This window comes from Adiantum capillus-veneris, chromosome 14 (assembly GCF_014529385.1).
Source record: "Adiantum capillus-veneris isolate H3 chromosome 14, ASM1452938v2, whole genome shotgun sequence".
NCBI lineage: Eukaryota > Viridiplantae > Streptophyta > Polypodiopsida > Polypodiales > Pteridaceae > Adiantum > Adiantum capillus-veneris.
This window is the reverse complement of record NC_140944.1, coordinates 135,403,815-135,417,310: the sequence shown is the minus strand read 5'-3', so window position 1 is coordinate 135,417,310 and position 13,496 is coordinate 135,403,815. Positions and strand designations below refer to the sequence as shown.

The 13,496-nt window shown below is 41.3% G+C and overlaps 1 pseudogene across 1 annotated transcript; it reads right to left on the bottom strand.

Moving 5' to 3' along the window:
• Positions 1 to 215: 215 nt before the first annotated feature.
• Positions 216 to 2,342, bottom strand: LOC147443189 (UDP-glucose:p-hydroxymandelonitrile O-glucosyltransferase-like; annotated as a pseudogene). The gene is made up of 2 exons (XR_015190238.1): positions 1,668 to 2,342; positions 216 to 1,347 (listed from the first exon to the last, which is right to left on the bottom strand). The product of XR_015190238.1 is annotated as a UDP-glucose:p-hydroxymandelonitrile O-glucosyltransferase-like (transcript).
• Positions 2,343 to 13,496: the final 11,154 nt, after the last annotated feature.

Sequence of the window (13,496 nt, the reverse complement as noted above, 5' to 3'; positions counted from 1 at the left end):
TGAGATGTCAAAGATTTATTCGGTGGGCCTTCAACTTAAAACCTAATTCTCTAGAGGGAAATCCCACATAACCTACTATTACACACACATAATATACACACAGACGTGTGTGTGTGCGTGCGCGCGCATGCGCATGTTTGAGAGATTTGATAAAATGTCAAAGAGGACATACTGGATAGATAGCTAGTAGGAAAGAGAGAGATGAGACATACTAATTTAACCTCAAAAATCTATCCCATGAGTCTTGATTCAAGATGTGCTACTCTAGAGGAGATTGAGATAATCGATGTCATCTTTTTCAGACGCACACACACATGAGAAAAGAAATTATAACATCGTAGAAATTATAAGTATTTTGGTAATTTGTTTTGGTAAGGGAATGGAGGAGTGTTCCCAACCGGCATCCAAGAAAATCTGATGAGGACACTTCTTCTTATTCATGAGCTAGTGAAAGCAGGACATCCACAAGCTGCTCAAGGTACTGCCGTGAAATGCCACTTGGTCCTACTGCTTCCTTCAGGGCAGCTCTGAGTGGTGCAATTCGTAGTCTGATGGCAGCTCCGCCATCCCGCAACACCTCTTTGATTGCTGTTTCAATGCAATTTCTCAGAGGAGAATGTGGTCGTGATTCATGGATTATTGGCAATGCCACCCTCCACCCCTCTGTCATCACTCGGAACACCGTGTTCTGTTCGGAAATCTTGTAGAGATCCCCTATCATGGGTACCCCTGCCCAAATGGCCTCTAGCAGGGAGGTAAGGCCACTGTGAAAGATGAAACACCCAACAGATGGATGCGAGAGTACAGCCACCTGTGGCGCCCATACCACAATTAGGCCCTTGGTGTTGATGCGCTCTACGAAGCCAGGCGGCAGCACCGACATGACATCGGATACACCTTCGATGCAGCGGATGACCCACAAGAATGGCTGCCCGCATGCCTCCAAGCCCAATGCCAGTTCTAGGACTTCCTCCCTTGTTAGAGAGACAATACTCCCAAATGATACATACACAACAGAGCCAAGGGGCTGCCTATCAAGCCAGCTCAAGCACTTGTCATCTTCACGGTAGAGTACGGTGGTGATGTTGCACGGATCCATGTTTAGCATGGGGGCCACTGGGTAGATCTGTAGCCCGAGCGCGACGAGTGCATCTAGAGCCTCCGCTTCCACTTCCAGTGCATAGGAGGTATTATACAGCACTATACCAGCGCAGGCTTTGCTGTGCTGGAGGAAATTAAGTCCCTCCAGCTCCGCAGGAATACGTCGAAGGAAGTCCAGGGGGATGTCAGCGACGCGGAAGCCCTTCATCAAACCTGGGATGAAGTCAATGACCTCGTCTTGCATGCCTGCAAGAGACGTTCAAAGAATGTAGAGCAGTACAGCTTATCCATACGACACAAGACAATGTGATTTACATGTACACATAATCACAGGAAGATTTAGAAACTTTCTAATGTAGGAAAACAGAGTCTTCTCCAGTGTTTTTCATACAACGAATAACATCATGAGCTTCTGTTCGAGAGGCACCGCATACCTAACTAGTTACGATTGGGGACAGGAGATCACCGAGAATTTGTTCAAAACTTCTTTTGAATGCATGTTAGCATTAATTGATCACCGAGAATTTGTTCAAAACTTCTTTTGAATGCATGTTAGCATTAATTACCTGGCTGCTAAGGCAAAAGACCCCTTTGCAGAATCTCTGGCAAGTGGCAGGCAACAAGCAGGTAGGTGACTGAGAAGGGGCCAAATAGGAACAGGGTGGCACGAACGCGATTTGCGACTTCGTGCGACCAGGCATAATACATAAGGTCAGCGATGAGGAGCGACGAGGGCGGGTGCAGGCGTTGCAAGAGGCGCAGGAATGCTGCGGGGACTCCTCGACGGACTCCACCTGGAATTTTGGCTCAGGAGTGCAGGAGAGGGTATTGTTGCTGTTGTTGGTGGAAATGTAGGATGCATAGGCTGTGGCCGGAAGGGCGCGGGCGCAGGTGACTTGCAGCCCCCTGCTCACTAAGAGTCGAGCCAATACGAGCATGGGAGTGATATGGCTTTGCTCATTGTGGGTGAAGAAAACGACGTGCCGGCCCTGTGAAGATTGCAGAAGCTGCTCCATTTCTCAACAGGATAAGCGCCGCTAGCGTGAGAAAGAAGAAGAATGAAGCCCCCGGGTGTGAAGACTTTAATATATACGAGCACTGGAAAACTTAATTAACATAGTAACAAAGATAGAGAGAGAGAATGATGCGAAATAAATAGAGATAATTGAACTGCTAGTAACAATGAAACTAATACAAAGGAACAACTTAGTTTCAAAGGAATAGTTCTGCTCAAATGGAAGAATGAACATGTTGGGTGTGAGGCTAAGTAGCTTCTATATAGATCGGGATGATCAATCAATGCGTAGATTATGAGTGATTGCTAAATCTGTGGTAGACGAATAAAGTTGGGTGGTTGATTGCTAAATCTATGGGATATTTGATGGTGGGAATTCACCCTTACAAGATAAAAATAAATTGATTTCTAATATCCCCTTTAGGTTGAATTTTCTATTGTAGAAAAACAAGAGAAAAAAAGTGATAAAAGCACGAGGCCTGCAATATGGAGAGAGAGAGAGAGAGAGAGAGAGAGAGAGAGAGAGAGACTCAATATTGATGATCAAACTATGAGATCGAGCCTGGGGTAAGTGCACAGACGTAGCTTGAGAGAAGCACGAAGGAGAGAAAACCTCTTTGCAATGAATATCTTCTATGTGCTTAGCCAATAAAAAATTATGCATTTTTAACAAGTGATAAATCACGAGCCCTACCACCAAGAAGACGAGACTATAGTAAAACTTAGGAAAAATTGTCAAAATACTCCTCTAATTGTGAAAATTTCTGAAGTACCCTTCAAATTCCCAAAATATATTGCTACTTAAAAATATTGAGTGAATAACCATTACCTGCAACAATAGGATTACATCTGTAAAATACTTGCCCCAAAAAAGTAGCGTGTAGGGTTTGCGGCAACCCTTTACCCACACTTCTTGATGTGAAGGCCTATAGAGCTTGTATTGCTATCCCCCTCAAAATAGCCTATCCATCCCAAGCCTACAAGAGGCAAACAAGCACGGCATTATAGCATTGGTTTAGCTAGGTGTGATGTATCCTAGATTCAATGTCAATCTCTTTCAGTGTGGTTATATCAATGCGACTGGCCATCTATACTCTTTATAATGTAGCTTAAAATTTTCAAGGAAAGAGAGAGCGTCCACGTGTCACTCCCTGGTTCATTTCAGAAAACACCTTACAGAACATCTAATTTAAAATGCAAAAATAAAGGGTAAGACCGGAAGAAATGACAGCCTTTGCAAATGTAAGAACTGACAAGCCTTTTCAAATGTAAAGTCAAAAGACTTTCCATTCTACATAAAATAAATGTTGAAGTTTGATTGCACAATAACAAAAAGAGGATAACTTTAGTGGAGGTTTTGTTACTTAATGCGAATTTACTTTTTGAAGACATAGCAAATACATAAGAATTATTATTATTTTTTTTAATGGAAATGTAATTTTTAAAAATATATTTAGCTTTATCTTTTCAAGGGGCTTTTTTCAAGATCAATATTGATATGTTTTAGAAAATTTTTGAAGCATTTATTTCATTAAAGAGCTTGAGAAAAAGAAAAAAGCTCGCCTAATGTCGACTTGGGGCTGTCTCGCTTTGAGGACATACATGACATGCAAATGTAGGGATTATTATCCAGATTATTGACCATGAGAGAGAGAGAGAGAGAGAGAGAGAGAGAGAGAGAGAGAGAGAGAGAGATCATCACATTGCATGTGTGCATACACATGTACATTTATGAAGGAGAGAGAGACCATTACATTGCATGTGTGCATACACATGTACATTTATGAAGGGGAGAGAGAGAAAGAAAGATTTTACCATTTTACCGTTGAGCTCACGTACTTTTCAAATTTTCAAGATATTATTTTTTGGCATTAGTGTATTTTTAAAAGAATAGCTAAAGTTTTTCACCCGTAGAAAATGGATTAAATACCCGACAAAGACCAACCCTCACATTAACACCCCAAATCGGTAGAGAGATTTCCCAGTTGATGGACCTTTTACCAATTCTTGGATATTTTGTTCATTTATTTTTAAGAGTTAACATATGGGCCATGCTTAAAAATCTATAAATTCCTTAAATTTTGGCAGGCAAGGGTGCAAATCTAAAATCAACGAGAGAGAACACCCCAAATGGGTAGAGAGATTTTCCAGTTGATGGAACTTTTACCTATTCTTGGATATTTGTTATTTTTCTTTTTAAGATTTAACATGTGGGCCATGCTTGAAAATCTATAAATCCTTAAATTTTGGTAGGCAAGGGTGCCAATCTAAAACCAACAAGAGAGAGAGAGAGAGAGAGAGAGAGAGAGGGGGGGGGGGAGAGGACAATTTTTAGTGTCGTATTTAATGTGTTGAAATGTAAAGTCCAACAAATGACTCAGGAGGAGAAAGGAAGACAGAACGAAATGTTCGTGTGTAGGAACAATCTAAAGTGACTTTTAAAGTTACAAGACAAGTCTTCAATAAAAGTGAATATCTATGGGGGGAGAGGAGGAGGAGCGGGGAGAGGGAGAGAGAGAGAGAGAGAGAGAGAGAGAGAGAGAGAGATAAAGAAGAAGAAATTTTTTAATGTCATCGAAACAATCCCAAAAAATATATCTCACAACATGGGTAAGAATAAAGTTATTTTTGTTTCATCTTCTCTCTCTCTCTCTCTCTCTCTCTCTCTCTCTCTACCATCAGATAGATCTTTGAGATCTCATTAGTGTATTTTTAAAAGGATAGCTATTTTTCACCCATAGAAAATGGAATAAATGCTCGACAAAGACCAACCCTCACATTAACACCCCAAATCGGTAGAGAGATTTCCCGGTTGATGGACCTTTTACCAATTCTTGGATATTTTGTTCTTTTATTTTAAGAGTTAACATATAGGCCATGCTTAAAAATCTATAAATTCCTTAAATTTTGGTAGGCAAGGGTGCGAATCTAAAATCAACGAGAGAGAACACCCCAAATGGGTAGAGAGATTTTCCAGTTGATGGAACTTTTACCTATTCTTGAATATTTGTTATTTTTCTTTTTAAGAGTTAACATGTGGGCCATGCTTGAAAATCTATAAATCCTTAAATTTTGGTAGGCAAGGGTGCCAATCTAAAACCAACAAGAGAGAGAGAGAGGGGGGGGGGGGGGGGGGGGGAGAGGACAATTTTTTAGTGCCATATTTAATGTGTTGAAATGCAAAGTCCAACAAATGACGCAACAGGAGAGAGGAGAGAGGAAGACGGAACAAAATGTTCATGTGTAGGAACAATCTAAAGTGAGTTTTAAAGTTACAAGACAAGTTTTCAACAAAAGTGAATATCTCTAAGGGAAAGGAGGAGGAGGAGGAGAGAGAGAGAGAGAGAGAGAGAGAGAGAGAGAGAGAGAGAAGATAAAGAAGAAGAAAAATTTTAATGCCATCGGAACAATCCCAAAAAATATATCTCACAACATGGGTAAGAATAAAGTTATTTTTGTTTCATCTTTTCTCTCTCTCTCTCTCTCTCTCTCTCTCTCTACCATCAAATAGATCTTTGAGATCTCATTGGATGTTCCTACAACATTTCAAATTCTCCTTTTATCAACACGTGTGTGTGTGTGTGTGTGTGTGTGTGTGTACCATCAGATAGATCTTTGAGATCTCATTGGACGTTCCTATAACATTTAAATTCTCCTTTTATGAACACCTGTGTGTGTGTGTGTGTGTGTGTGTGTGTGTGTGTGTGTGTGTTTGTGAGTGTGTGTGTGAGAGAGAGACCAATCATAGTCATCTATACTTTTCTTTTCAAAAAAAATGAGAAAAGGAGTTCGCTTCTCCTTTTTAAATGTCCACCTCGGATCGTCACTTCAACTAGAGCGTTTGGGGGGGGGGGGACGATGGAAGCATAGAAACTTTGAATATCATAGTTATTGTATTGCAACAATAGCAAGATGCTCAAAACCTATGTGAGAAATCTTTCCTTCAAGCATATATGTGTGTGTGTGTGCGCGTGCGTGCTATGTGTACATATAAACATAATGGGAACATATCAAGATGCCTCAAGACCTATGTGACAAATCTTCTCTTCAAGCATATATATATATATATATATATATATATATATATATATAGAGAGAGAGAGAGAGAGAGAGAGAGAGAGATAGATGTGTGTGTGTATACTATGTGTATATATAGATATGTATATGTATACATACATCCATACATTCATACAAGGATAGAAGCAAGTAAGAGAGTGGAGCAGAGACATTGAATCCAATTGTATTCCTATCATTGAAACCAATTCGAGAACCCATTTCATTTATAAAAAAGCTTTATTATTACATTGACTTCTCTTAGCTTTCATCTCTTCACACCATGCTAACTTATCTAATCTCTATAATCAAGCTTGGTAGCATTGCTAGATCAAGGTAGACCAAAAGGAGGATCTCTCTCTCTCTCTCTCTCTCTCTCTCTCTCAACACACAGTTTTAATGGGAAAAAGGGCCAACTAGAATAAATGTGGTAATCATTAAGGCGATTATGGAACAACATGGCTAATGCATGTGTTCCACATTGCCATTGGTGCACATAACTCTAGGAATGGTAAGTAGCGGAGCTTTTATGGCATGTACACGTATAACAGTGAGGCGTGTGGGAACTCTTCCTCACAAGTCTCTTGCACAATGACTACCTGTTGTCATGCACTCACCATCGCCAAGCTCTAAGAACTCTTCGCTCCAACCTAAAACCTTCTCGTCGACAACTTCTGTTGGTCCCTATCCAACAGTACCTGATACACCTCACTTCAGGTTAGCATACACAAGTAAGTCTTCTTCCTCTATAGCTTCATATCATCGGAGGGTATGGGTCCCAAGAAAGTGTTAGCGAAGATGCAACACATAATGGGTGAGACTACATCAGTCATTGCTTCTATTTAGGCCTCCCTACCACTCTTTCCACACATCAAGATACACTCATATGTGTTTAATGAGCAGGAAGAATCACTACTCCAACTATGGGGATTGCATGTGGTGGTATAGGCTACAAGGTTTGACTTTGATGCAGAAAATTGAATAGGTCCTTGATTTTTTTGATGTTGATGAAGGTAGTGCTATTGTCAACGGAATCAAAATAACAGTGACACCTAAAGCTGTTGCTTATGCCATCAGATTACCTAATGAGAAAAATCCTATCACAACATCTGTCTACAGAGAAGATCAGTCATGCTCTTAAAGAAGATGAGGCCGCCAAGAAGAAAAGGAAGGCTGGTGGGCAAGGTATTCCAGTAGCCGCATTGGATGTTCCCTCAGCCTACAGATTTATTGCAGAAGCTCTTGGCTTGAAAAACAACCCGGCATATGTGTCTAAGAATGTTTTTGCAATGGTATTGGAAAAAAGGATAGCTGATAAATCCAAAATCAATCTATGCCATCGTTTATCTCACAATGTCTTATAGAAGACTGCCAAGCTGAAGTCACAGAGCGTATTCAAAGCTTGGTATGTTTGGCAGTTTTTGTACTGGGCTACTGCTCCAGAGGCCTTTCCCCAGGTAAAGCGGGCTTGGAGTCCTAGGCCTATGTGGAGTTATCTTCAAATGAAGAAGACTAAGGTAATCAACTAGCCATCACTGGACAGAAAAGGAAGGCTGCATTGATCGAGACTAGTAGTTTAAAGAAACCCAAGATACTGTTAGGAAAGAGTATTGCTCTACTAAAGCAACTTGAGAGTCAATTCCAGCCCCTACCCACTAGGAAATCTTGTAAGGTCTCTGACCCCGACCAAAAAGAGCACCCTTGTACCATGAAATAAACATAATGGAAAAAGTTACTATTTTTAGCAGTTTTCTGAATTCTGTCAGTGCCATGATGTTTAGAATGTTTCAAAGCTTCGAAATGTGAATTAAAATAATTTTTGTGAAAAATTTTCAAAAATAATAAGTTTTTGGTCACCCGACCCGTCTAGTTTTGACCGTCTCGAAAATCTGCACCCGTACCCCGAATTTGAAAAAAATGCATTTTTGAACCCCAAGGACTGCTAAATATGGTAACTACTCGGACCAGTATACCTTAGTTAGAGCGTAGTATAGCAATTTACGGCATTAAATTCCGACTCGTATGGGCCGTTTTATCCTAAAACCAATTTTTCCTAAAGTTGTGCGGGGAGGCACCGGGGCTCGAGGCTGTGTGGGAGCAAGTTCTAGGCCACTCTGAGCCAGATTTAGCAACTAGGGGGGCGCCCTCTTGCCTTGTGGGAGTTGTAGGAGAGTTTCCAAGCTTGAGAGTGAGTGTGAGAGCCAGTTAGACTAGCTAACTGGAGACTTGGTAGGCAGGAAACTAGACTTGCCATGCATTAACCGAGTGCTCATTCAGATGCAATTAGCAAGGCTGGTCGATTTTCAGCTTGAAGGAGCCTATTTAAGAGTGTGCTCACACACACACACACACACACACACACACACACACACACACACACACACACACACACACACACATGCTCACAGACCCACTCAGTACACACACACACACACACCTACACACACACCTTGGGAAGGTGTTGCCGCACACACAGTTTTTGGAGGAGAAGCAAAGGAGGGAAGTGCTACCGGATTCTCGTCTTGAGAACTCCATTGGATCAGAAAATTGAGAGGATTTCAGCCCCTAATCACGGTAATCATGATTTAATTTATGCTCTTCTGTAATCCTCTTCACCATTCTCTTAGTTCCTCATCTAATATGCTTACTCCTAGCTATAATTCCCAATAGCTGCTCTCTAATTCTCCATATCTATATTACATTACATAATCACCATCCAATAGATAATTATGCAGCCGTTCATCATTCTTAATCAATGATTAATACATGATTAGAAGAGAATTCTCTCTCTAGGCAGCATAATAATTAACTGTCAAGGTGGTAATGATGTAGATTTGATGAAATTCATTCTTTTACCACACAATATTGGTGTAACTAAGTTAGATTCAATTTTTTCATACATTAAGATGTGATTATGAAAAAATTAATCCTTCATTAAGCCACTAAAAAGAGAATTTTCTCTCACCTATGCATGTGGTAATTCTGCATCCTTCTAATTGCATTAGGAAAGTGATTGAGCTGGCTTAACTAATCTCTCTTGTACTTTAATTAGTAAAATCCTAACATTCTTAATCATCTAAGCCAAGTGATTAACTTTAGAGCCAGTTCCCATAGGACAAGTAAAGTATTATCCATAAAAATTACTATGTCTTGAAGGAAAACCTAACCCTCTCGTATAAGAAGGATTGTTTAGTGATTTTAATTTGTCATCTTGATTGTTATGATACTCTCGGACATTATCTCTTTTCTCCAAGTTTATCATTTAAGTAGTGAGTATAAAATGGCCTCGGTAAAGAGAACTCGCTTCGGTGATGCCCATGACCGCGAGGCGGGAACGAGCAATGTGAATGGAAAAGAAAAATCTCCTATGGACGACCAAGTGCCGGCCATCTCACGGGCCATTGATGAAGAAATGGAAGAGGTAGGTCACAATTTTATTTTTTTAATTAACATTGCATACGATTAGCTAGGAATGAACATACCCCTGAACATGTTGGAGAAATCCGAAGGAAACCTCGCCATTTGAATTCATTTGTATATTAAAGTCTAAAGTAGGAAAGAAATGATTGATGGATATACTCTTTGCAATAGGAAAGAATGTCTGCTAGGGAAAATTTAGCTCGACATGTTCATTCTATTTCCAATGTTGAACTAGTCCTGATCCCCCTACTGATCGCAGGGGGCGGCTCGCGATGATTTCGCAATAGCTAGAGCTACTAGCTTAGGGCCTTTACCCACGTCTTGCTTTCTATGCAGTGGAAACCCATGTCTTGCTTTCTATGCGGTGGGAATGTGCATGTCATGCTTTCTATGCGGTGGACATACCTAGTTGTATGGGAAGCTAGGCGACAATGGGAGGAGTAAACTCTCACTGGAGGGGGGATGTTGTACCTCTAGAACATTGGAATTTTAATGAATAAGTTTAAGTAGAATTTTTACTAGAGTTTCTATCTTGGTGCCGCTTTGCAATACTGGTTGAAGGGCTGTCTTAACGAACATTGTGAATCGGAATCTAATCAAGGAAATTTTTATGTTGAACAACCATTGTGGTAGTAATTAGGACACACGAGGAAGGGTGAGTGTGGGGGTGGAAAGTGGGGGCTTGGCTCAGGTTGCCAATGCCTATGAGAAGGGTGGTCCCGATTGGTCGGGAACTCTCTGTTCACATAGTGTTTAAATCGACTCTAGTATTACTCACTGCCCCTAGAGCGGCGAAGTCTCAAGTGTTTCGGGATTTCTCTCCTCTTGGAAGGTGGGTCTTAGGATCGCTAGATAGGTTAATCACGCTTCCCCTGCGAGGTGGACCTAGATCTCATTGCTAGCAGGCTCGAACCCGATTCACTTTGTGATGAGAGATCGTCCGCTAGATGAACCCTGAACCACTTTGTTTGCTTCCGCTATAGATCTAGTGGCCACCACATTTACCATTAGATTCGTCGTTTGAGACGACAGGGGTGGGGACCTCACGCCTGGTATCAGAGCTAAGCTTAGGTTAGACTGGGAAATAAAGTCGTATTGTTTGAATATTTAAAAAGAAATAAAAGTATATAGGTAGCTGATCTGAATTCCTTGCATTGGTGCTGCAGGGAGACCCCGTGCTAGAATATCGGAAGTTCCAAGTGTTTGAGCTTATTTACGAACAAACTCGACGATCCCGAGTTTACCATTTCAGGCGAGTTGTCATGGAGATACTGATGAAGGCTCATACGCCACACTCCACTCGCATCGATAGAGGATGGGGACTTGATTGGACACTTGCAGGAGGGGTTTACTACATCAACGCTTGGAAGCTAGGATGCGTGGCTACCGATTTGAAGAAGATACGTTGGGGAGAAGAGTTGAGGGTGGTGGAGATATTCTACTTGCTACCTACACGATTGGACCTGACTGTCGCTAACGACACCAATCAAACCCTCAACGAGTGGCTTTTGGAGAAGGTCACCAATGTAATCCCAGCAAAACAAAGTTAGATCTTTTGGAGTACCAAAAGAAGAATCCCGTCTTCACACCATAATTTATTATCCTCTCAAGGATGAGTATAGAAACTACTTCACGAACAAAGTAGAGTATCATGTGAACACCATCTCCTAGGCGTATCTTATACGCAATCCAAAAAAAAATCCATGTAATAAATTGATCATCAGATATCCTAAACCTTGAGGGGTTCGATTGTAATAAATTTTCATCAATAAAGTTCTTTTTGTTTCTGAATCTCGTGTCTATTTTGAAATCCAAGTAAGGGTATCAAGAATCTCGTATAACCCATGTAGGCATCGCCTGCTGCTCTCTACTCGGTAGCACAAGAGAAGAATCTCCTCCTCAAACAAGCCCAACCTCCGATCTTTAAGGGCAAGGGGGCAAATGTGGAGAGAGATGCGGAAGTGTGGATGGAAGCAATGGACGATTACTTTGAAGCTGCGGGAACCCAACCCGTGAATCAGACCATGCTTGCGATGTTCCACTTGTCTGGCGATGCCAAGATATGGTGGAAGCAACATTGGAGGGACTTGGATATCAAGGGATCTTCCCAATCCTGGGAAGACATCAAAGCTGCAATAATGGGATGCTACTTACCGCCCGCCTATAAAACCTTGAAGATGAAAAAATTCTTTTCACTACGGAAGTTGACTTCATCTATCGAAGAATATTATATTCAAAGTTCGTCACTCTTCGGAGATATTCTCCTAGGATGACATTGGAGCAGCAGGTAGTGAGGTTTTGCCAAGGGTCTTTGAATACTCGGTTGGAAGCTCTCAGGCCGACAACTCTCCAGGATGCCTTACTGAGGGCCAAACCTTTAGCTCTTGAAGTACAAAAAGTTAATCAGAATAGGAGGAATCATTGTGCAAAGAGGGCGATGACAAATTTTTGGAATAACATACCAACCAACCAAGCATATGACCAGCGCCCTATTGTGGCTACCACCACAAACATGGAGTTTCCTGATGTTCGATGCTATGGTTGCGGAACACTCAAGCAACCAGTGCTAATGCCATACCCTTGAATGCCCATGGGCGTGGCCAACCTAATGGAGACGTGGAAGGATGAACAGAGGGCGAGGACGTGGAGCTACCGCCAGAGTGAATGCCGCAGTGGTACAAACAATTGTGGGCGATGAAGCAGTGGAGAGAGCAACCTTGCATGCTGCAGTTGAAAACCTCAATGGTTGCGATCAATACGTAGTCATTCATACACCAGGGTCTCTCAGAGGTGAACAAGTTAACTTCCTTATAGATTGTGGTAGTTCTCTTTCATTTCTTTCACCCAGATGCATGAGGAAGCTAAAGCTAGATAAGTATCCAACAAGAAAGCTAGTTGTAGAGCTAGCAAACGGCAAGGAAGTAGTATCTCAACATTCTGTAGGAAAAATCAATTTTGATTTAAGGGGACACCCAACCTCTGCCCAATTTTGAACCCTACCCTTAGGATTCTTTGATGGGATACTAGGGATGGACAGGTTAAAGCAAAATAAGGCCCAAATCCATTGTGCACAAGGGAGCTTTACCTTTACAAATAACTTGGGTAACCAAGTCTTAATCTAGGGTGAAAATGGGAGACCTAGGGCTACTCTAGTTAAGGCCAACAGACTTTTGAAGGGACTAAGAAAGGGGCATCAAATTTATGCAGTAAAGCTCAACAAGGTGAACCAATCAAATACCACACTTCAACCAAACTGGTTGAGGGAGTATGATGATGTATTCCATGATGATCTTACGAATCTTCTGCCACATAGAGAGGTAGATCACGAGATTGAGACTATCCCTGGATGTGAACCTATCTCAAAAAGACCTTATAAAATGTCACTTCCAGAGGCCATCAAACTCAAGGAACAACTTAGGCAACTCATTGAGCAAGGATTCATTCGACCCAGTACTTCTCCTTGGGGTGCACCAGTTCTTTTTCAGAAGAAGAAGGATGGAACCTTAAGGCTATGCATAGATTACCGTGGACTGAACCAGGTAACTGTCAAGAACAAGTATCCAATTTCAAGGATTGACGAACTCTTGGACAGGCTCCACGGCGCCAAAATGTTTACAAAGATTGATCTAAGGTCAGGATATTACCAAATCAGGATCAAGGAATCAGATATTCCAAATACAGCTTTCAACACTAGGTATGGACACTACGAATTCACAGTAATGTCTTTTGGTCTAACAAATGCTCGTGCAAGCTTCAATCGACTTATGCAGGATATTTTCAGACCTTATCTCGATGATTTTGTCTTGGTTTTCTTTGATGACATTTTGATCTATTCTAAGAACGAGGCAGATCATGAAGAAAATATTCGCAAAGTACTTGATCTTCTTCGAGAACACCAACTTTACAC